Here is a 23,858-nt window from a genome sequence, read left to right on the forward strand (position 1 = left end):
AGCATTGGTGTGTGTGTGTGTGTGTGTGTGTGTGTGTGTGTGTGTGTGTGTGTAGACCCTATATCTTTGGGAATGCTGGAAGTTAAATGTCTCTGCTGTGGTGCCTAACTCTGCTCTCTTCTGGGTAACTCTCCCCCTCTAGGAGAAGGACTTGATACCAAAGCTGTTTCTAGTGCTGGCTCCTCTGTACCAAGGTCAGAGTAGGGGCTCTGAGAATGCTGCTGATCCCAAATGGAAATAATCAGCACCTGGCTAAGTAGGCAGTGATTGAGTATAAAGGGAACTGTCTCCCACCCCTGCATCTGCCTCACAGAGACAGCAGCCTTATGCCCCTAAACCAGCTACTACATGGGCTGTGACAGCACCAGGAATCAAGCATCCACAGCCCATACACACCTCAAACATCAGGGATTTAACTGGAGTCAAAGGCTATGCAGCTTCATCCTTGCCCATGATCATGTCTTTGAATCTCTTCACCTCTAAGAATTGGAGCTAGAGTTGTGACATGGGCAGTCTTAATGGAGCTCAGAAACATCGGGGGAGCTAGATAACCCTCTCTTTGCACAATAGATAAAATCCCTTGTATGAATATATGCAAACTGAGTTTTCCCTTCCCTTGGGGAATGAGAACTATCCAAATGCTCAGGCTTCATGGGATAGTAAGTGCACAGCATATGTTTCTGGCTCTTAGATCTGGGTTTTATTTGGTTAGCACACTTTTGTTTTTCTTAATGTTGGTTTATATGGAGCATGTACCCTATAATGCCAAACTGGCCCACAAGATGATCGAGTTATAACATCAAGCATAGAGACTGACCCCTGGAATTTCTTAGAGAAAGACTACGTACTGGTAGGGGTTGGAGAACCATCTGTGCTCTGAGTAGTTCAGTTGGTTAGAATGTTGTCCCAATATACCAAGCTTATGGGTTTGATACCCAGTCTGATTGAGTAGCTAGATTGGTTAGAATGTTGTCCCAATATACCAAGGTTACACAGCAGATCCCCAGTCAGGGCACACACAAGAATCAACCAATGAATGCATAAATGGGTGGAACAACAAGTCAGTATTTTTCTGTCTCTCTTTTTCTCTCCTGTGGGAAGCCACCCATTGTCTTCACTATCAGAGAAGTGTGGACAGGGATCCCGGAAGGCTGGTGAGCCTTAATCTCTGGCAAAGGTCAAAACTGTACACCCACTGTTTAGTTGAGACAATGGTAGCTGAAGCAACTTCCCCATCAGACAGTCATGTAAATCCTTACTGATAAGATAGTCTGCCTGTTACTGGAAATTGCCTAAGGGCTATAGGTGTATCCCAAATTGAATAAAAGGATGGCAAGACCAGAGCCCAGGCAGAGTCCTTCCTCTTGAGCTGGGCTCCCACCTGGTCCCCCAATATTTCCAAATTATTTCTTGTCTCATCTCTTTCATTTGTGTGCGGTCCTTCTTCCAGAGCCCAAACCCTGAACCACACAGGTCATGGGTCATTCACACTCTCCCAAATAAATAAATAAATATATAAATTATACATCTCTCACATTAAAAAAAAAAAGAAGAGAAAAGAAAACCATCCTATCTAATAATAGAGTAACATGTAAATTACCATCACTCCGCTACGCCCACGATTGGGCGGCGGGAGGCTGGGGGGCGGGACTCAGGGTGGCCTATCCGGCCATTGAGAGGCACGGATCCGCTGCCACTGAGGGGGCCTGCCGTGGACACTCAGCTGCGCCTCTCAAAGGCAGGGTAGCCAGGTGTCCGCGGCAGCCCCCCTCAGCGGCCGTTGAGAGGCGCAGGGGGCGGGAGTCCCGCCCCCTGCGCCTCTCAACAGCAGGGTAGCCCCCCTCAGCTGCCGCAGACAATCAAAAGTGTGGGAGCTGGGTGCCTGTCTGCTCTGGCACCAGGTCTTTCAGAAGCCTCCGCCGAGCCGGAGGCTTCTGAAAGGCCTGGTGCACCTGCGGACAGGCACCCAGCTCCACCGCGAAAAGCGAAAGCGTGTAGGGGACCCTACACGTGCATGATTCAATCATGCACTGGGCCTCTAGTCTATAATAATCTGGTACTGTAAGAACCTTGACGGAACTCTACAACTATTCCTCTGTTTCTAGTCAGAATCACATAATACCCTCATGTGTTCCTTTCAAGCTCTGAATAGGCCTCAAAAGAGGAACAGAACTGAGATGTACTACTATCCTGGCCAAGGGAGTGCAAGCACTGAGCAGAGGATATTGGACTCCAGGATCAGCTACTTCCTTTTGGACTGGAATAGGGGTTTGTGGGGGAAGGGAGGTGAAGTGAAGGAGAGGGTTGAAATGGGAGGAGGAATAGGTAGTTAAACCTGCTAAGAATTTTCTGGAAATTTTTTATTAGAAAATCTGGGCCTCTGAGAACTCAGAAAAGGGAAATCCAGCTTCCTATGGCCAGGACATATGACCAGTAGGAAGCTACTTTATATACACTAATTAATGTGAAGCCAAATTTGGCCAAGCCAGGCTGCCCATCCCTCAAGTCTGAGTCTTGACTAGGATGATAGTCATGGGAAAACTCAGTGCTTCATCCCAGCCTATATACTTCATAACAGGGCCCAACAGTTCCCATATCCCCAATATGGTGGAAAGGGGGGATTTTTATTTTAGCCCAGATCTATGAAGTGTATTGGGCCCACCTTACCCACCCATTATCTCAGATGATAAGGCTGAATGAAGGTGAAGAGGTCACTGGTCTAGCAGACAGATAATAATTTCAGTGACTGCTATTCTTATGCTGTTTCACTGCAGCTTTCCTAGTCAGACACTCAACTACTCCCACCAGGGTTCTCCATGTCTCCTTCTGCTCCAAATTGTCTTTCATGTTATTCCAGAAAGCTCTTTCTGACATCATATTTTTAGTGACACTAGACACTCAAGGCATTTATTAAATACACCTACAACTCTGAAAGCTTCTACCCCAAACTTATTCCTTTCCTGTTTTCTCAGCATGAAAATTCACCTCAGCTAGATAACTTGGAGTCATCCCTGACTCCTAGAGAAAGCACTTTTCTTAATATTAAAACCACATCTTTAAGTATTATTGGCAATAGGTGGATTGTGGCTGACTCTCATAGCTTTTCCTTTTACCCCCGTTATGCCCCTTTGGAGTTTTTAGCAGTTCCCTAAGTGCTTATTAAGCATCTGTTGTACCCATCATCAATTTAGGCACTAAGTAAGGGTGGAGTACTTGCAGCCCGTGGGCCATATAAGGCCCACAAAATCATTTGGTCTGGCCCTCCCAAAGTATTAGGGGTCAATTAATTAAATGTTTGACCAAATATGGCTGGCTAATTTTTAAGTTGATAATTTTGTATGGGCTGCAAAAGATTTTATAAATATCCAAATGGCTCATGGCAGTAAAAAGTTTTCCACCTCTGCACTAGGGATAGAGTATCAAGTGTTTGTCATGTGTTAGACCCTTAGCTCAATACTAGGGGTACAGAGATGAGAAGAAACAACCTCTCCCTTCAAGGAGCTCACAATCTAATGGACCACAACTGACTACCTTTGATTGATGCAGTCTCTATCACCCAGAAAACCCTCATCCCCCTTTACCTACCTAACTATACACAAACACAGCATCTCCTGGATGGCTCCTCCGAACATAAACACACACAAGTTCATCACTTTGTGAACCAGGTGCACTACTATGTTTCCATAATCTACTGAATTTACCTCATTGTATTACACTTCCCTACAGTGGGTGGTTCCCAAACATCCATCCCAGAGTACTCTAAAGCAGCCATAGTATTTCCATCCCCTTGCTATTGATGGTTCAGTGATGGACAGACCTAAATTAATTAATGTTAACCTTTACACTAGTTTTTCTCAATTTATTTTTGCTGTGACTTACAGATCCAGAAAACATTTTACCTCACAATACAATAGTTACATACATATATAACCAAAACGGAAGCACAACAACCATTTACAGATATGCACACTGATATTTCCACTCTTCTCTAGTTTGCTTTTTAAAAACACTGGTCCCAATTCAGTAAATTGATGTTACCGCTCACTAATGGATTACAACAACTTTTTCTGAAAAATACTGATCTCAACCAGCATTAATCATAGGAATTCATCATTGCCTTTTTGGGATAAAATGCAGCCTTTATCATGACACAAAGAGCTCCTATGGATGGGTCTCAGCTACCTCTCAGCATCATCTCCTACTATTATCTGCTTCCACCTTCATAGAAAACTATGTGTTATTTTTTTACTATATCAGACTTTTATGCATGATTTTGCCTCTACTATAATGCTTGGTCTGTTTTAATTTACCTCCTATTGTTCAAACCTCTGCTCAAAAGTTGCTTTTTTGAGGCATTCTCAACACTCCATTTCACTGTCCTAATGTAGTGAGGTCCCTTCCTGTGTGCAGTTATAGTCCTCAGGACATGCACCTACCAAAGCTTTCATCATGCTGCATCACAAATGCCTGTCTGCTTGACTGATATCCTTCATTCAACTGAGCTCCAAAAGCCAGAAACTGGGACTCATTCTTCTGGATACCTATTCCTACCAAAGGATCTGATTAAAAATACCTGCTCATTATAAGTTTATTAAATGATGAAGAGAAAGCCACATGTTGTCCTTTACATACTGAGCTCTCAGGTGAGCTTTACAAAACAATGAACACGGTGCTGCGTGCAGGGACAAAGCTAAGCTACACTGCTGAGTAGTCCAAGGCTGAAGAAATGGGCTCTATCTCTCCAGGGACTTAAGTGCTGATTAATGACTATCAAGGATGTAAGCAAGTATCTAGTTCATTTCCCACACATTTCATATTCCTGTTTTCTGAAATCTTACTCACCAACCTACTGGCAGAAAGTACTGTTGTATCGCAAATCAGCGAGCTGAACAAGACACCTCAATCAGCCAATTAGGAGTCATCTTTATAGCATGCAGGTTCAGAGCAGATTACCTCTGTCAAATTCTGAACAAACACAGGAGGGAGTATTTCCTTTTTATATCCTTCTAGTTCTTTGTGTAAGACAGCTTGTAACCTTGAATACATATCGTATCTAACAAACACCTATCATATCTTGCAGACAACTTGTAACTTTGAGTACATATCATATCTATATAGACACCTGTAACCTTGGATGAACAAACACTTGGCAGAATATGTGAATTAATATCAGTATCAGTGTACCAGTCCCTTTAGATGGCTAGCTTGAAAGATCAGACAGTTAAGTTTATCTTTTCTATTATTCAAGCTAAAAACATAGCTATATTTTATAGAATAAGGGACTATCTGAAAATAATACAGTAGTTCAAACAGCAGTTTTACAAAGGAGGGACCACCATGCTTCAGTACCTATACATTTTCCAAGACTTAGCCAAAAACTGAAATGATGTATCTTTTGTGAAATAATGACTGAATTCCCCAAGCAAAGCTAGCCACTTCTCCAGTGGCCCAATTTCACACTCTACATCCTTTATTTTGGCAAAGGGACAATTACATTGTTTGGTTCCCTTCACCAGACAGTGAACTCCTTGAGGTTAGGCGACATATCCAGTTCACTCCCGTGGCACCCAGTAGAGAACATGGGACAAAATAGACTTCTAAAAGTGTCTATCGACTGAGTCAACACATTGTATAAAATTATTCAGCTAGCTTGGTATTTAAAGCTCACTAACTCCTCCCTTCCCCAGATTCCTTTTACTTCATCTGAAAAAGAACTAACATTGTTCACTACAGGGTAGTGTCTGTACCCTGAAGGCTTATCTCTCTGTGCCCTTAAATAATTGGGTATATGGTAATTCATGTTTCTGACTCTGGGGCATGAATTTGGTAGTTTTACTTGGGGATTCTCTAATAATGGAAATATTCTGTGTGCCTATATTTTGAGGAAAGGAGTTTAAACTCTTCTGAAATTTTGCGTTATGTTTCACAATATAAAAATAATGTTTTCAGTCCTTAAAACTTAAATATTGTACATTGTGCACGCACACACACAAACTTCTGTCAAATTTGATGCTCTGGGAGGCGAGTCTTGCTTACACTCAGGTGGCTTTGCAGATACCTTGGCAGATCACCATGTGCCCAGCAGGGGAAGCACAGGATTAAAGCTTTACAGCTGTTCACTCCAAGGCAAAGTAAACACAAAAGCTGTTATTCTAGGGTTGTCACGGAAAACTTAATATCATTTTCCTGATATAATTTCTAATTGCTTTTTAAAAATTTGTTTCAGAAACTTTCCTACAGTTATTTTTTAAGCCACATGATTTAAAAGAAATGTAAAATAGTTCAATTTTGTAAGTACTGAGTTTGAGATGCCGGAGTTTGCAAGAGAGTTCTTCACTGGGAGAACAGATTGGGAGTTGTCAGCAATTAAAGCTAAGGAAATGAATGGAGTGACTAAGAGTATATATGTGGAGGGGAAGGAGGCTGCCATCAGACAGGATTCAGAATCTATGAAAGAGTGAGAAATTGACTTTTAAGAGGAAAGAGAACCTGCAAAATTCATCCCAGTTCCTAGTGCAGTGTCCTCCTTGTGCATAGAAGGCATTCAAAAATAATCACATACATTCAGCATTGAGTATATTCCTTTTCCATTCAAAGCACTGTGCTCCTATAGAGAATACAGGGATGACTTTTCAAGGATCCAAAAGGCCAATTAGAAGGATAGGTCATAAACAAATAAACATAACATAGTAGACAGGTAGTATGCAGTAGTGTATACAAGGCTTACTGGAGTACCAAGAGAGGAGGATGCCAAGAACCAATTCTAGCATGTCATAATTACAAGAGTTTCATCAAAAGGTTGATGGGACTTGGGAGCTCAACAGGGTTGAGTCACATGTAGTTTACCTGTTGGAAACGGCTAAATGGCACCTCGCCCAAACCTGAATGGGATTGTTAACTGCCAGACAGCTCAGGGCATTTTATTGCCTGCTGTTGGCCAAACACCTGAACAGCTGTAGGCTATTCCCCAAACTGATAATGCTTCTGTATAATACTCTTTGATACTGAACCCTTTGAAGTGTATATTTCCACCTTACCTTAGAATAAATTGTGTTGAATAAAAGCAAAGGTCCTTGGTCAAGGAAGAGAGTCTTCTAGTTCCTTTAGCTGGAAGCTCCTCTGACCCCCAATGCCTTTCAAAACTATCTTTTGTCCTTGGATTCCTTCTTAATCATCTATACCCAGCCCTTTCTCCAGAATGCTGAATCCTTTATAAGGCCGGGAAAAAGAACCCCAGCAGGAGGAGGTCAATGAAGAACTTCAGAGGAAAGGTATGAATCCTGAAGAAAGTAAGTATTCATCAAGCATGGAGGAGAGAAGTCAGCTGTGAGGGCATTCAGCTGTGAGGGCATTGTGAGGGCAAGAGCTGCAGGTATAAGTGCACTGAATTATGAAGCAGTATGTAGTGGGTTGAGAAATTCCAAGTAAGTAATCTGGTGCAGCTGCGATTTAGTATTTGAGGAAGAAGAGGAAGAAATGAAAGTAGGAAAGCCAAGCAAGATTAGGTTACAAAGGGTGTGGAAAATTTAGAAGAAAAGATTCTTAAATCTGTTAAGAAGCTCCAAAATATCTTGGCTAACATAGTAGGAATTGTTATTAGGATCCATATTTGTTAAATCATGAATTATTTTTTTCTTTTCTTTTTTTAAAATACATTTTTATTGATTTCAGAGAGGAAGAGAGAGATAGAAACATCAATGATTAGAGAGAATCATTGATTGGCTGCCTTCTGCATGTCCCCTACTGAGGACTGAGTCCACAACCTGGCCATGTGCCTCTGACCGGAATTGAACCCGGGACCCTTCAGTCTGCAACCGACCCTTTATCCACTGAGCCAAACCATCCAGGGCCTATTTTTTTCTTTATAGAAGTCATCTTAAGTGCTTAATCTATAAAGCTAAACCATTATATAAAAACTAAAGCTATTCTATGAAAATAAACCAAGTTCATTATCAAAACTAAGAAAATTCAGTAATTTTGAATGAAGCAAAAATAGCCTGTAAAATTTCCTATTTGTGATGGGGAGGAGTCGGGGGGGGGACTGTCCATATATGTATTTTATTGAATTGTTTTGTACATATTGTTTAAAGCCCTGCTTTTTTGTCATTTAAATGACAAAATTGGTGATTTTTAGATTCTTCATGATTGAGTTTTGTGTTTTTCTAGGAATATGTCCATTTCCTCTAGGTTGTCTAGTTTGTTGGAATAGAGTTGTTCATAGTATTTTTTAAAAAATCTTTTGTAATTCCGTGGGGTCTGTTGTTATTTCTCCTCTTTCATTTCTGATTTTGTTTATTTAGGTCCTCTGTCTTTGCTTCTTGGTGAGCCTGGCTAGAGGTTCATCAATCTTGTTTATCCTTTCAAAGACCCTTGTCAAATGCTTTTTCTGCATCAATTGATATGGCTATGTTATTTTTGTCTATCTTTGCTTGGCATAAGGAAAGGAAGACATAAACAGATGGATGAACATACCATGTTCATGGATTGGTAGAATAAACATCATTAAAATGTCCATACTACCCAAAGCAATCTATAGATTCAATGCACTCCCCATTAAAATACCAATGGCATATTTCACAGATGTAGAAAGAACTATCAAAAAAATCATCTGGAATAAAAAAAGACCCTGAATAGCTGCAGCAATCCTGAGAAAGAAGAACAAAGTAGGAGGGATCTCAATACCAGATTTCAAGCTGTGTTACAAAGCCACTGTTCTCAAAACTGCCTGGTATTGGCATAAGAATAGACATGTAGACCAATGGAATAGAATAGAGAAACCAGAAATTGACTCAAACCACTATGCTCAATTAATACTTGACAAAGGAGGCAAGAGCATACAATGGAGTCAAGACCATCTCTTCAATAAATGGTGCTGGGAAAATTGGACAGATACATGCAAAAACATGACCACCAACTCACACCATACACAAAGATAAACTCAAAATGGATAAAGGACTTAAACGTAAGATGGGAAACAATAAAAATATTACAGGAATCCACAGGCAGCAAAATCTCAGACATATGCCCAAGCCATATCTGCACCAATACAACTCCTAGGGCAATGGAAACTAAAGAAAAAATAAACAAATGGGACTACATCAAAAGAAAAAGTTTCTGTACATCAAAAGAAACCATCAACAAAACAACAAGAAAGCCTACTGCATGGGAGAAAATATTTGCCAAAGTTGTCATCGATAAGGGTTTAACATCCAACATTTACAGGGAACTCATACAACTTAATAAAAGGAAGATAAACAACCCAATTAAAAAATGGGCAACGGATCTAAATAGATACTTTTTGAAAGAAGACAGAAGGAAGGCCAAGAGACATATGAAAACATGCTCAACGTCACTAATCATCTGAGAGATGCAAATCAAAATGACAATGCGGTACCATCTCACACCTGTCAGAGTGGCTATCATCAACAAATCAACAAAGGACAAGTGCTGATGGGATTGCAAAGAAAAGGAACCCTCGTGCACTGCTGGTGGGAATGCAGACTGGTGCAGCCACTGTGGAGAACAGTATGGAGTTTCCTCAAAAAACTAAAAATGGATCTCCCATTTGATCCAGTGATACCACTTCTAGGAATATATCCGAAGAAACTAGAAACACCAATCAGAAAGGACATATGCACCCCCATGTTCACAGCAGCACAATTTACCATAGCTTAGATTTGAAAAAAGCCTAAATGCCCATCAGCAGATGAGTGGATTAAAAAACTTTGGTACATCTACACAATAGAATACTATGCTGCTGTAAAAAAGAAAGAATTCTTACCATTTGCAATAGCATGGATGAAAATGGAGAGCATCATCCTAAGCAAAATAAGCCAGTGAGAGAAAGATAAATATCACACGATCTCACTCATTTCTGGAATATAATGAACAACATAAACTGATGAACAAAAACAGATCCAGAGACAAAGAAGCATCAATCATATGGTCAAACCTCGGAGGGAAGGTAGGGGAGGGTTGGCGTATGGGGGGAGATCAACCAATGGACTTGTACGCATGCATATAAACCTAATCAATGGACACAGACACCAGGGGGGTGAGGTTATGAGCAGGGGGTTGGGGGCATTGGGGGATAAGGATAATATATGTAATACCTAATCAATAAAGAAAATAAATGAATGAATAAATAAATAAATAAATAAATAAATAAATAAATAAATGCTGGTGAACCCTTTTCTTTGTTAATAGGGGATATTAGAGTTTGGGCTTAGAGAGTGGAAGAGAAGGACTGTCCACAGTGCAGAGTGTGAATCTCTGCTCCATCTTTATCATCTGTGTGTCTTTGGACACTAAATTGAACTTGGTGCCTCCATCTGCTCTTCTTAAAAGTGGTGATGATAATAGGACTCTTGAGAAACTCGTTATGTTTTTAGGATGACTGAATAAGATCATAATTGTCAGGCCCTTAGTCAAGAGCCTGGCAAACAGTGCTTAAACATGCAAGCTAGCCCAGGTTGGATGGCTCAGTTGGTTGAAGCGTTGTCCCGTACACCAAAATGTTGAGGGTTCAATTCCCCGTCATGGCACATACCTAGGTGAGTCTAGTTGGGCACCTGGATGGGAACTGGTACCAAAAGCTAAAAGCTATAATTTGAAGCTTGGTATTTTAAGTCCCACCTGCAACTATCTCCAGAGAGGGGAGAGTGGCTGGAAATGAAATCCAGGATATATAATGCATGAAAAAACATCCATAAAAATCCCAATAGTATGGGTTTCAGAGAGGTTCTAGGTTGGTGAATACAATCCTAACTGGAAAGGTGCTGCACCACAACTCCATGGGACAGAAGCTCCTGCCCTCAAACCCTCCCCAACCATGCCTTTAATATGTTGGTGACTCTCTTCATCTGTATCTACTACCATATCCTTTAATATACTGGTGAATATTAGTCAGTGTTTCCCTGAGTTCTGTGAAGCACTCTAGGTTAATAGAACCTGAGAATGGGTTTGTGGGAACTTCTGATTCATAGCCAAGTTAGACGTTGTGAGTTCCCAGGAGACCTGCTGCTTCGGATTAGAATCTGAAGGTGGGACTGAGCCCTTAACATGTGGGATCTGACACTACATCCAGGTAAATAGTGTCAAATGAGTTGCATTGTACGATACTCAGTTGGTGTTGCAGAATTGCTAGGTGAAGGGAAAACACCCACACATCTGGTGTTGAAACAAAAGAAGACTGGATTGTTAATACACCTGGGTTATCAGAAATGTTTTGCTCTTCTCCCTCTCTTTCTTGGTTGACATGGATCAAACAGCACATTTCATAAGAGGCAGTTGGAAGGAAAGAGTCAGGGGCAATGCCAGGCAGGAGAGACTCAGTATCAATGGAGTAGAGATGGATTGCTTCACTCCACAGTATTTTCAGTCCACACTGGGAGTAGGGCTGGAACAAGGGTGAGGCAAGTGAGGCACCTACAGTGCAACATTTAAGGACTCCCTCACTCTCAAGTTCCCTTGCACACTAAGGGCTTCTCTGGCCTCAACCTCCTCCCAGCTTTCTCTAGTATCTCTAAGGAGGTCTGGGTAGACTACTTTTCCCTCAGTTTATTCAGAATAAGGCTAGAATTTTTCAAGTGGAAAGTAAGTTAGGAAACTGGCAATAAAGCAGGAAAGCCTAGACATGACAGCTGACAAAGAACATTCTTTAATCACGTAACAATCATTATCAATAAAAACAAACATTTCTAGATATTGAGATGAGAATGAGAAATTAAGCCGAAATTCTTTTCTCCTTAGAAATAGGAAGCAGCTGTGGTAGAATGAACTTGTTTGTGAACCTGATTTTGAGGACACAGGTCATTTATACAACATTTACTGAAATCTTACCATCTACAAGAAATATGTTCACATGTGACAGACTTTGAGGTGGATCAGACACAGACTATCACTTGTAGACTCATAGCATAGCAATGGACAAGACATAGACACTGATAAGAGACCAAGCCTATGAATGCAAAAAAATGTCCCCCCCAAACTGTAAGATGGTGGCACAAATATAGAAAATCTCAGAAATTCATATTAAACACTAGATGGAACATTGTAGCTGGTGACATTCCCCTTGTTGTATCCTTTTTGATAGATTTGATTTTCAAACCAATTATTTACCAGGGAGAAAAATCTGAATTTGAATAACGACTTCATGCTAAGTATTTTATCCCCATTAATGTTATGTGAGGTAGGTAGTTCTACTGGCAAAAATTCATTTCACTACTCAGCTGTTCTCATTATTTGGGTTTTCCTCCTCATAGACAACACTTATGTAAATATGGCTAGTAACTGTTGGATGGTGGATTCAAATTTGACTCTGAATGGCATTAAAACTTTTGCTTATTAGAAAATACCAATGTACCCTGGCCAGTTTTGCTCAGTGGTCAGGGTGTCAGCCTGCACATGGAAAGGTCAAAGGTTCCATTCCCAGATAAGGGCATGTACCTGGGTTGCAGGTTCCACACCTGGCCCCTGTTGTGGTGTGTGCTGGAGGCATCCAATCTATGTGTCTCTCTCACATCGATGTTTTTTTTGTCTCGGTCTCTCTCTCCCTTTCTCTCTTCCTCTCTCCCTCTCTTTCTCTATATCACTCTTCACTTCCTTCTTCCCTTCCACTCACTCTAAAATACAATGGAGCCCTAACCGGTTTGGCTCAGTGCATAGAGCGTCTGCCTGCGGACTCAAGGGTCCCAGGTTCGATGCTGGTCAAGAGCATGTACCTTGGTTGAGGGCACATCCCCAGTAGCGAGTGTGCAAGAGGCAGCTGATCGATCATCAATGTTTCTAACTCTCTATCCCTCTACCTTCCTCTCTGTAAAAAATCAATAAAACCACAAAGCCACTCCATCAACATAGGGAGGCAGCCAAAAGGTGGAGACACCGAAGCAGGTCACGAATACAAGGGATGAAGGAAAGTAAACTAATGGACGACACAGTGTTCAGAACCACATTTATAGGGTTGCTTGGGAATCTTCTGGAGGACCGGGATGGCGGCGTGGGGCAGATGCCTGATTGTTGCCTACCACAACAATTTTGAAGCTACGGCTGGAAAGCAGAGCAGACACCATCCAGAACAATGGCCAGAGGAATTGCTGAGAAGGAATTGACCGATGGGAGTTGGGATCAGGAAGACGAGGCCCCGCTGGGTCCCGGATCCAGGTGCGCTCGCCCAGCGACTGGTCACCGCTGCAGACCCGAGTGCCGCCGCAGTGACCTCGGACCAGCCTGCCACCGTGCACCGGGCACACCGGAGCTTCGCCGAGCCCGCCGCCCAGCGAGTTCCGCGGCAGCCGCCCCAGAGCTTTGAGAAAATGGCCGAAGGAATTGCTGAGAGGGAATTGACCAACAGGAATTGGGATCAAGAAGACGAAGCCCCGCTGGGTCCCGGGTCTGGGTGAGGCCGCGCACCCCTGGGTCCGGGCGAGGCCGCACGCCCCTGGGTCCGGGTGAGGCTGGGTCCCAGATCTGGGCGAGGCCATGCCCCTGGGTCCGGGTGAGGCTTGATCTGGGTCCGGGTGAGGCTGCGCGCCCCTGGGTCCGGGTGAGGCCATGCGCCCCTGGGTCAACGTGAGGCTGGGTCCCGGGTCTGGGTGAGGCTGCGCCCCTGGGTCCAGGAGAGGCCATGCGCCCCCGGGTCCCGGTGAAGCTGGGTCTCGGGTCCGGGCGAGGCCGTGTGCCCCTGGGTCCGGGTAAAGCTGGATCCTGGGTCCAGGTGAGGCCGTGTGCCCCTGGATCCGGGTGAGGCTGGGTCCTGGGTCCGGGTGAGGCCGCGCCCCTGGGTCTGGGAGAAGCCACACGCCCCTGGGTCTGGGTGAGGCTGGATCCCGGGACCGGGTGAGGCCGCGCGCCCCTGAGTCCGGGTGAAGCCGTGCCCCTGGGTCCGGGCGAGACCAAACCAGAGGGAGTCGGACCTGCATTACCACCATTTGTCCACCATCCAGAGCTGAAAAGTCAGTGCCGACATGTACACATAAGGAACTGGTGGACATTGAAATTGGGTCTCAAAAGAACTGTTGGTCCAGAAAGAAACTTACTACAGACTGATTCATTTGCCTGTCAGCATAACTATTATTGCTCGTCTCACATTCAGTTCTTATAAGTATATTTCTAGTAACACATGATCTCACTCATCTAGGGGAAATGATGAACAACATAGACTGATGAACAAGAACAGACCCAGAAACAAGGAGGCATCGATCGGACTGTCGGGCCTCAGAGGGAGGGTAGGGGATGGGGGTAGGGGGGAGAGATCAACCAAAGGACTGTGTGCATGCATACAAGCCTAACCAATGGTTAAGGACAACAGGGGGGTGGGGTGGGGGATGGGAATGGGGGGATGAGGACAAATATGTGACACCTTAATCAATAAAGAAATAAAAAAATAAAAATAAAAATGTAAAAAAAAATCAGTAAAACATATTTTAACATAAATAAATAAATACAGTGGAAAAAATATCCTCAGGAAAGGATTAACAACAACAAAAATAAATAAATAGAAAACACCAATGCTCCTAGGAAATATTATTAATAATATTATAATCACTATGCATGGTACCTGGTGGGTATTTGAATTATTGGGGGATCACTTCCTAAATTATGGAAATGTCTAACCAAAATGCTGTGTATCTGAAACTAATATAAAATAATATTTAATGCCAACTGAAATGAAAAACTAACATTAAAAAAAAGAAAAAGAAAAGAAAACCAATGCTCCAATCCAGGGAAAAGTGTAGGAAAAGGGATGATGTAGGTAGGATTTCTGAAGGAAGTGAAAAGAATGAGTATGAAGTTCACCTGAAAGAATACCTGTGCATCAGATCATAAAAGGTTGAGATAAAAGAAAAAGAGGACAGGCAGTACTGATCTGCTATCATTATTATAATGCACTAGAGGCCCGGTGCACGAAATTCGTGCATGGAGGGGGGGTGTCCCTCAGCCCAGCCTACATCCTCTCCAATCTGGGACCCCTCAAGGGATGTCCGACTGCCCGTTTAGGCCCGATCCCAATGGGGATCGGGCCTAAACGGGCAGTTGGACATCCCTCTCACAATCCAGGACTGCTGGCTCCCAACTGCTCGCCTGCCTGCCTTCCTGATTGCCCGTAAACCGCTTCTGCCTGCCAGCCTGATCACCCCCTAACCACTCCCATGCCAGCCTGATTGATGTCTAACTGCTCCCCTGCCAGCCTGTTTGCCCCCAACTTCCCTCCTCTGCCGGCCTGGTCACCCCTAACTGCCATCCCCTGCAGGGTTGATTGCCTCCAACTGCCCTCCCTTGCAGGCCTGGTGCCTCCCAACTGCCCTTCCCTGATGGCCATCTTGTGGTGGCCATCTTGTGTCCACATAGGGACAGAATCTTTGACCACATGGGGGCAGCCATATTGTGTGTTGGATTGATGGTCAATCTGCATATTACTCTTTTATTAGATAGGAGGATAGAGGCCTGGTGCACGGGTGGGGGCCAGCTGGTTTGCCCTGAAGGGTGTCCTGGATTAGGGTGGGGTTCCCTTGGGGCGTGGAGAGGCCTGAGCAAGGGGTCTGTGGTGGTTTGCAGGCCAGCCAAGCTGCTGGTGACCTAAGCAGAGGCCCTGGTATCTGGAATTTATTTACCTTCTACAATTGAAACTTTGTAGCCTGGAGCGGAGCCAAGCCTCTTGCTGGATCCGTGGCTGCCGCTTGGATTTGTTTACCTTCTATAATTGAAACTTTGTATTCTTGTGTGGAGGCCTGGGCCCGCCAGAGTGTGTGGAAAGCTTAGCTTCTTCTGTTGCCGGGGAAACCCAATGGTAGCCATCTTAGCTGGGGTTAATTTGCATACTCGCCCTGATTGGCTGGTGGGTGTGGCTTATGTAACAGAGTGATGGTTAATTTGCATATTATCCTTTTATTAGAGCGGATTATATTCAGAGAAAGATAATAAAATGCTTTACATGAGGTTAAGTTGGAAGAACAACTGTTAGAAAAACATTACTAGAAAATTCTAATATGAAGACTAGAGAAACATAAATTCTCTCGTTCTCACCATAAACACAGAATATGCTTTTTAAATTTTTTATACAACACACCTTTAGGATATTAGACCACCTTGGGGTTGAATCATTCAAATCAGGCAATAAAATGTTGGAAGATTTGTTAATTTTCAAAATAACCATTTTTGGAAAACAGAGCTTCAAAACTTGAAACTAATGCTAGCAGAAAAGTCTTTTATAGGAAATAAAAACTAACAGATTTCATTAGCACTGGGAGCATGCTTCTCCCTTTGTCCTTGGATAACATGAGAATTAGAATAGTAAAGCAGTTTGTTACAGGATTTCAGGGCAGGAAGAATAGAGAATGGAGACAGGAAAGATAAAACAAGGTCAAACAGTGTGGGCAATTTGCAGCCTGCATGTAACTAACAAGCTATTGGACACTTGAGAGCAAATGGTTAAAAACCTCCCAAAGGAAAGAATGCAGACAGGGAGGAGGGAAAGGGAAAAAGGGCATTTTTACTCCCTAAGCAGAGAAGCCAGCAGTCTCAAGGCTTGGGACAATAAAGTTGTCAGGTGCCTCTCATGAATTCTGGGAAAGTTACAACAAAGTTCAAAAAGGGGCCTTGAGAATTAATCTGTACCAAAATATTCCACAGAGGAATTTAAAGGCCTAGAGACAGGAGGGTATATAACCCTCGGACCACTACAAACTGCACTTCAGGTGAGCTGAGAGCCCATCTGCACTTCATTTGCTAGATGTATAAGTTTGCTTGCTTTGCTTTTTCAATAAAGATACATGCTTTAATTTCTTTGTTCATTTGGCTTTCCACAACACTGTCAAGGTCTCTTATAAATTCATCTATATGAGAAGACAAGGATCTAGGCTGGGAACAGCCATCTCCCACTGATTCAGGGGAGCAGTCCAGTAACAGCTTTCTGGTGTCCACGTGTCAGAGCAGGCAGCAGGAGCCCTGCACAAGCTCTGGTGCTCCGAGTTGTTCAGAGTGGCTGTAAGTCCATGTGTTCTCCCAAATTCTCCCATTCAACTCCGCCAGGGCTGGTTCCTGCTTGAACCCTGCCCACTGTACTAACTGTTGGGAACTTAGTCCAAGTTCCTCCTTTTTCCTTTGCTCACTAGTAACAGGTGCTCAGTGGGTATTGGACACTCGCCAATACTCCTAAAGACCACCAAGGTCAGTAGACCAACACAGGCCTACAACAACTGCTGGCATCTGCATTCAGATCTGATTAATCAGGTTTGATTAATCAGATTTATTAATCAAAGGTTATAAATAATAAATAATAAAACATATTAACACAATGAAGCATAACACTGGCACCGTGGCCACATCAAGGCAGCCAAATCTCATGCCATCAACCATGACACATGACAGGGCTATACAAAACATCTCTGAGGGAGGGGGACTAAAGTTCACTGTTGATCCTCCTCACACAAAGGCAAAACTGCCCTTGACTCTGTGAAGTCATGTCCATGGATAAGGCATCAGCCAAGTCATCACGTAGGATATTGCTCTAATGCCATGTAAGGTGAGCCATGCACTCCGCTACAGCCAGCACCTGGGAGCATAGCGGGGATGGCACCTTGCTCAGTTCTCTGCAAGCCACTGTCAGGGCTCCTGCATGGCAGCCAGTTCTCGTCCTCTCTAGCTGCAAACAGTCTGTCCAATCTCCCTAAAATGTATTCTGGCACGGGAGAGAGTTGTTTGGTGCAGACAATCAGCTTAATCCCCACACAACTGGGCTTGCACAACTACCCAGTAAACTGCAATCCACAGTAACAAGTTCAATTTATGGCCTCCAGTCCCTTCAACTGGGTCTCTACCAGGTCTTCAGTCAGACTCCTCCTCTCTAGGAGAGTCTGAAAGTCCGGAAGGCTCTCTGGTCCAGGGAGAGTGCCTTTATCCACCCTCTCCTGCCTTGCCAACCCCTTGGCTCCAAGCAGCAAGCTAAAAACAGCCTGGGCTGCAGGGAGAGACAAGTTTGCACATTGCAAAGCACTCCTGTGGCAGTGGCTTGGGCGTCAGGCCTCTGCCTTCCTGCCTGTCCTCTTTTCAGGGCAGCGACCTTGACTTTTCCCACAGGCTCCTTTGCAAGCAAAAACAGGACATCTGCCCCCCCCCCCCCCCCCACACACACACACACCTTCAACCGGGTGACTTGGCCCACCCCTTAGTCTAAGGTCTTAAATCTTTCAGCTTCTCTGGGAGAGTTCAGAGTACTGGAAGCCCTCCAACTCAAAGGGAATGTCCTTTCTCTCCACACTGCCATTAACTCCTTGCTGTACTAGAAACTGCTGCTGAACTCTTAACCCTTTCAGCACATTTGCAACCTGGAAACTTTTACTAGCTCCATCACAAGCTGCTTTCACAGATCCCAGGGCTCACTGCTTGTCTCCCTTTAACCAGCAAGGCAAACGCTTAAGTCTTTTATTGCGTGTTGTAAAACACTCATAACTCGCTGGGCAGCAGCTTGGGTATCCTGTCACTGCCTGGCATCCTGGCTTCTTGCTGCAGCTTCTGCTTCCCCTGGTGGTCTCAGGCAGCTGGGTGTCCAGCCCCTCCACCTGCTTTCGCCTGGCTCTCAGGGGCTCAATCTCTGGTCCATCTGGCAACCAGTTCTAAATCACCAGGCGGCTGCAATCTTCAGCTCCACCTCTCCTCCACCTAGCTCCTGGAAGTTCAGTGTTTCCCAAGTCATGCCTGCTCCATGCTGTGTTCTGGGGATCTGTTTCCAAGTCCCTTAGGGGTGTCAGAGTCAACATGACCTCCCAAAGGAGCACTTATCCCAAAAGTCCTGTCATAATGCCAAGCGTTGGGAGCACTGCTCCTAAGTCCTCCCACACATCTTCTGGATCCTCATGTATCAGTTTCCCATCCTGACAACTTGCCAAGTGTCAGAGTATGCGGAAGGCGCCCTGCACAAGCTCTGGTGCTCTGAATTGTTCTGAGTGGCTGTAAGTCCATGTATGCTTCCAAATTCTCCCATTCAACTACACCAGGGCTGGTTCCTGCTTGAACCCTGCCCACTGTACTAACTGTTGGGAATTTAGTACAAGTTCCTCCTTTATCCTCTGCTCACTAGTAACAGGTGTTGGGTCCGAGCCCCTCTGCCAAGGGCTGGACCTCCTAGGATGCCGGGTCTTAGACGGAGAAGCCATGAGAGGTTGTGGGTGTATAAGAATGCTTCTTTATAGCGGAAGTGGTCACATAGCCATCAGACAAGAAGTCCTCCCAGCAAAGTCCGTACAGGCAGGCAGCCGACACTGGCTGGTGAACATGTATCTTTCCCATAAAGCAGCATCAGTCTCTGCACCCACAGCTATTATCTGAGCAGCCACACACTGCCTCCTAGACTCACTGCCTTACAATGTAGCGGTACCTGAGCTCTCTGGCTCAGCAGCTTCTCCTCTCTCTCCTGCCCAGTTGCTCTCTCTCTAGCAGACTTCTTCACACACTTCGTCCTAGCTGCTCTCTCTCCATACTCCAGCAGAATTCTTCTGACTCCAGCCTACTCCAGTAACCTACTTTTACACTATTTAGACAAATAAGGCTTCATGCCAACAGTTACATCAATCATATTGGCTTCTGAAGGGCACAGTGTACCGTGTGTCCTTGCACCCACTCATGGTATCTTGTCCTGATTAGGATTCCCAGGCTCAGAGTCCTTAGACATTCCAATTAGGTGCATGCCCAGAGCAGCCTTTGGCCATTCTGGTGTACTGATAACAAGGCCTCTGTGCTCCCACCCACCTTGACTATCCAGGGACTTGACATGGTACCCACACCATGAGACATGCCTCTAACAGTTAAAGCACTTTCCCTGGGGAAGACACTGTTCAGCAAAATGTGCCATGTCTCCTCCCAAATTCTTTCCCTGTCCTGTTGGTTATATTCTTTATCTTGTGCTCACCCCAACCACACATTAGTATACACTCACACCAAGTTAGTCTTCTAATTGCACGAATTTTAAAACCAAGGCATAAAATAAACAGAATTACTTTTCAATGGATGAACTTTTTAAAAGAAGAAAGCAACCAGGAAATGAAAAGTGAAACCATTTTTTCACAACCTGATCCCTGGATAAATTTAGGCTCTGGTGACATAGTCAGAGCCTTTGTCTCTCTGAGATATGAGTCAGCAGCTTACCAGACTCTGGGAAGGAACCTCTCTACATGCAGGCCTCTCTAGAGCCACGGAAGACAGGAACTGGGGCTCAGGAGACAGGTAGGTGAAGAAGAGGGAGGGAAATGAGGTAGACATGGAAAGACAGACTCAAACGCTAAAATAGAAACAGAAATTGATGGAAATAGTCATGGGGAACAGGCAGGTTAAGACATGCAAGGAACACACATGAATCAGGCACATTGTTAAAAAAAACAACAACAACAACTCCAAGTCTGGACAATAGGGAGTAAACTATTAAACAGACAATTAAACCATTTGGCAATCTGCATCTATAATAATAAAAATGTAATATGCTAATTTGACTGGACAGCCAAACAACCTTCCGGAAGTCCTTCCAGATGACCTTTTGGACAAAGCTGGGGCTGTGAGGGCCAGCTAGGGCTGTGCGGCCGGCCAAGGTAGCTAGTGTTGCGAAGGCCAAGCCCCTTGCATGAATTTCGTGCATTGGGCCTCTAGTTAAAAAATAAATATAAATCTGGACTTAAGTAGAAAGAGACTATTTGACAGGATTATTTCAGTAAAGGGAAAGAGACTGTTGTGATGTGGAAAACAACCCCGCCATAGAGCTGCAAGTATCTCACCCGCCAGGCAGAAAGGAATTGACTTTTTAAAGAAAGGATCAACAAGGGTCTGTTGGGAGGAACAGGTGTGGAGGGAATGGGCTAATCAGGGAACGTTTTCCCCTGAGGTTTGCTGACTCTTAGGCAGGATCTATAAGGAAGGGTTGTTTGCTGGGTCACAAGGAGGGTGGGTCAAAGCTCAGAGGACAGGAGAAAGGAGAGAAGCTGAATTAAGGTTTACTTACAAGCAGTTTATTTTGATGATCAGTAAAGGCAAATAGTTCAGCTTATTCTTTTAGAGGCAAAAAAATAATAATTTAAAAGTTCTGGGTCTGTCCTCATTATAAGTGAAAAGGGGGATTTTATCTCTAAGTCATATGGGGCAGGGTGCTTCTTTGTAGTAAGACACATTGGGGGAAAGCCCCAGAAGTCTAAAGTTAGGATTGATTCTGAAGAATTTATCTGCAGGCTTATTCAAATTCCTAAGAGCTTTCATAGGAGAAACTTACATACAGGACCAAAGCAGCTGCTTGCTCCCAGTAGTGCCTGGCCAGGAATAAAACCCACGACCTCAAAGAAGTGTCACTTTTTTATAAGGGGTTAATAGTGAAAGCATATGGTAGGTAGTCACATAGGTCACCAGAAATAGCAATGCATTTCTAAATTAACAGATAACATCAGGCAGTTATCCACACTCTGTGCCTTCATTAACTTCCATCCTGGGGGCATAACATTTATCTTTGGGGACATTCCAACTTTCTAAGTAGTCAGCCAACCTCAAGCTGCAGAAAGTTAGACAGTGACAGGAGGTTAAACAGACAGCTCAACATTTTCAGACGCCTTTACTGGTGTAAATATATTAAATCTCTAAATTTAATTCCTCTACACACACCATACTTAGAGCACAAAAGGGTGGAGAGATTTAACCATTTTCCAGGAGAAAGAGTTCCGGAAAGGTTGATATTGTTATGATTCATGTCACAGGTGCTATTTTTAGCACAGGAAGATATTTTTGGTATGGAGCTCTCCTTGTCCCCACCTGTTGCCTGGGGAAGTGGGGCTCATCTGATGTCACAAGAAAATGAATTTCTAAGACTCACATGTGAGAATGAGATATTGCAGAAAGCGTTATTTCTGTGGAATCAAGAGCCTGAGTTTCCAAGGTCCCATTTCCCTCTTTCCCATAGGGGAAAAGTCCCATTTTGCTTTCAGCAGAGCTAGGATTAAAGCAGTTGCCCAGAGTTTCCATTTGTTAATGTAAAAAAAAACTTTGAAACCTGTAAAGAATTTTTGTGGCTTTATTTGAGCCAAACTGTGGACATATGCCGGGAAGCAGAACCTCAACAAATTGAGATAATCCTCCAGAGAATGGAGGGTTACATTTGTATTTATACATTGCAATCAAAGGAGGGACATAGGTGGGTTACATGAAATTCATTGGTGATAGATTAAGGAGGTGGGATAAAGCAAAGAGGGGCTTGGGGGGGGGGGGCGTGAGGAACCCCTGGGTTTGATGTAAAATGATGAACACATACTTAGGTGGGTGCATGAACAATTAACATGATAATGAAGGAATTGGTGGTATCTGTCCTGGTGCCTACCACATTTGGCTGTGCCCCAGGGGCTCCAGAAAAAAGGGAAGTTACAAGTTACCCAGACATTCCAAGGGTATGTTATCATAGATACAAAGAGACAGATAGGCTCAGTTAAGGTAAAGGTTGACCTTGTCAATGAAGATACTGGCCTAGGATGAAACTGCCCACCATAACTGCTTTTAGTTAAAGTTTAATTTCAGACCATCCTTTGTGGTTCCTTTAGGTCAGTGGTCGGCAAACCTTGGCTTGCGAGCCACATGTGGCTCTTTGGCCCCTTGAGTGTGGCTCTTCCACAAAATACCACATGCGGGCGCACAGGTACAGTGACATTGAAACTTCGTGGCCCATGTGCAGAAGTTGGTTTTCGGCCTGGGCGAGTCTATTCTGAAGAAATGCCGTTAAAAGAAGTGGGGGTGTCGGCTCTGTTGACTAATGAGTTTGCCAACCACTGCTTTTGGTCTCTGAGTTTGCAAGACTGCCATACAGTCCTCCCCTGAGCTTGTCAGGTCAGCATGTGGCCCCTTTCGTCCACACATTCCATGTCTGCAAAGTCCAGTTCAGCTTCAGGCTAGATTAGCTTGTGTTCCCAGCTGTAGTCCATCAGTCCATTGCTTGTGGGGTCACAGGGACACAGTGCTATGGAAAGAACATGGGCAGCAGTAAAGTCAGATAAATAAGAGAGCCAAGAGAGGCTTCTCCTTTGTCTGGGGGATTATGTATTCCCCAATTTTTTCAGGCTTGCAGTCCCCCACCCACTGGCAACTAAAAATGCTACAACACTTCCCTATCATTTGTGTCTTTTTCCTGATCCAGCATACATTTGGTTGCTATAAACCTTTGACTGTTTTTCAGAGTTATGAGAACGTTGATTTTTATGAGTTATCTCTTGCTTGTTCATTGTTCATTGTGGAATCATGAGCCCCCAAAGCTTCATATTTGCTGATATGACTTCTTTATATTTTATTTTTCATTTTGCCTTACAAAATTCTTGAAAATATAGTAAATGGTTTTTATGAGCCTGTACAGTACAGGCTGGTTCCAGCATACTGTTAAAATATATGGTCACTGAGAGCATACAGAGCTCTGAGAAAGCATTGAGAAGGTATCTTTAGGAAAGTTGCCCCATCCCAGCCAAGAAAAGATGACCCATAATTGAGATTTTATTCCTCCATAAAAATTCTCTTGGATTATTTCCTAACCCTCTTATTAACTATTCTCTTCTACCTCTAACTTATTTCTTACCTCCATGATAGCTTCCCACAGAGATGGACCCACACTATCTCTAACTCCATTTTCAGAGCTCCCAAAGTTGTTAGGCATATCTAGCAGGCAAAGAAATAGAAGATTTTGGTGTTGCATATGATAAATATCAAAAAGTATCCTAAACCAAGTTTATATTTATTTTTTAAAATTAAATTTGCTGGAGGGACATTGGTTAATAAGATGGATTGATATGCAAGCATTAAAATTTCATTGACTCTATTATAATGTTAGACATGCATAACTATATGATTAGAATCATATT

General features: G+C 43.7%; 1 pseudogene across 1 annotated transcript in view; it reads right to left on the reverse strand.

Annotated features, from left to right (window-relative positions):
- Positions 1 to 23,581, reverse strand: part of LOC307110094 (proteasome subunit alpha type-1-like) — a 35,902-nt pseudogene extending 12,321 nt beyond the window's left edge. The window contains exon 1 of the transcript in view: positions 23,576 to 23,581. The product of the transcript in view is annotated as a proteasome subunit alpha type-1-like (transcript). The remainder of the gene's footprint in view (positions 1 to 23,575) is intronic.
- Positions 23,582 to 23,858: the final 277 nt, after the last annotated feature.

The sequence above is a fragment of the Cnephaeus nilssonii genome (assembly GCF_951640355.1).
Source record: "Cnephaeus nilssonii genome assembly, chromosome: 13".
Classification (NCBI taxonomy): Eukaryota; Metazoa; Chordata; class Mammalia; order Chiroptera; family Vespertilionidae; genus Cnephaeus; species Cnephaeus nilssonii.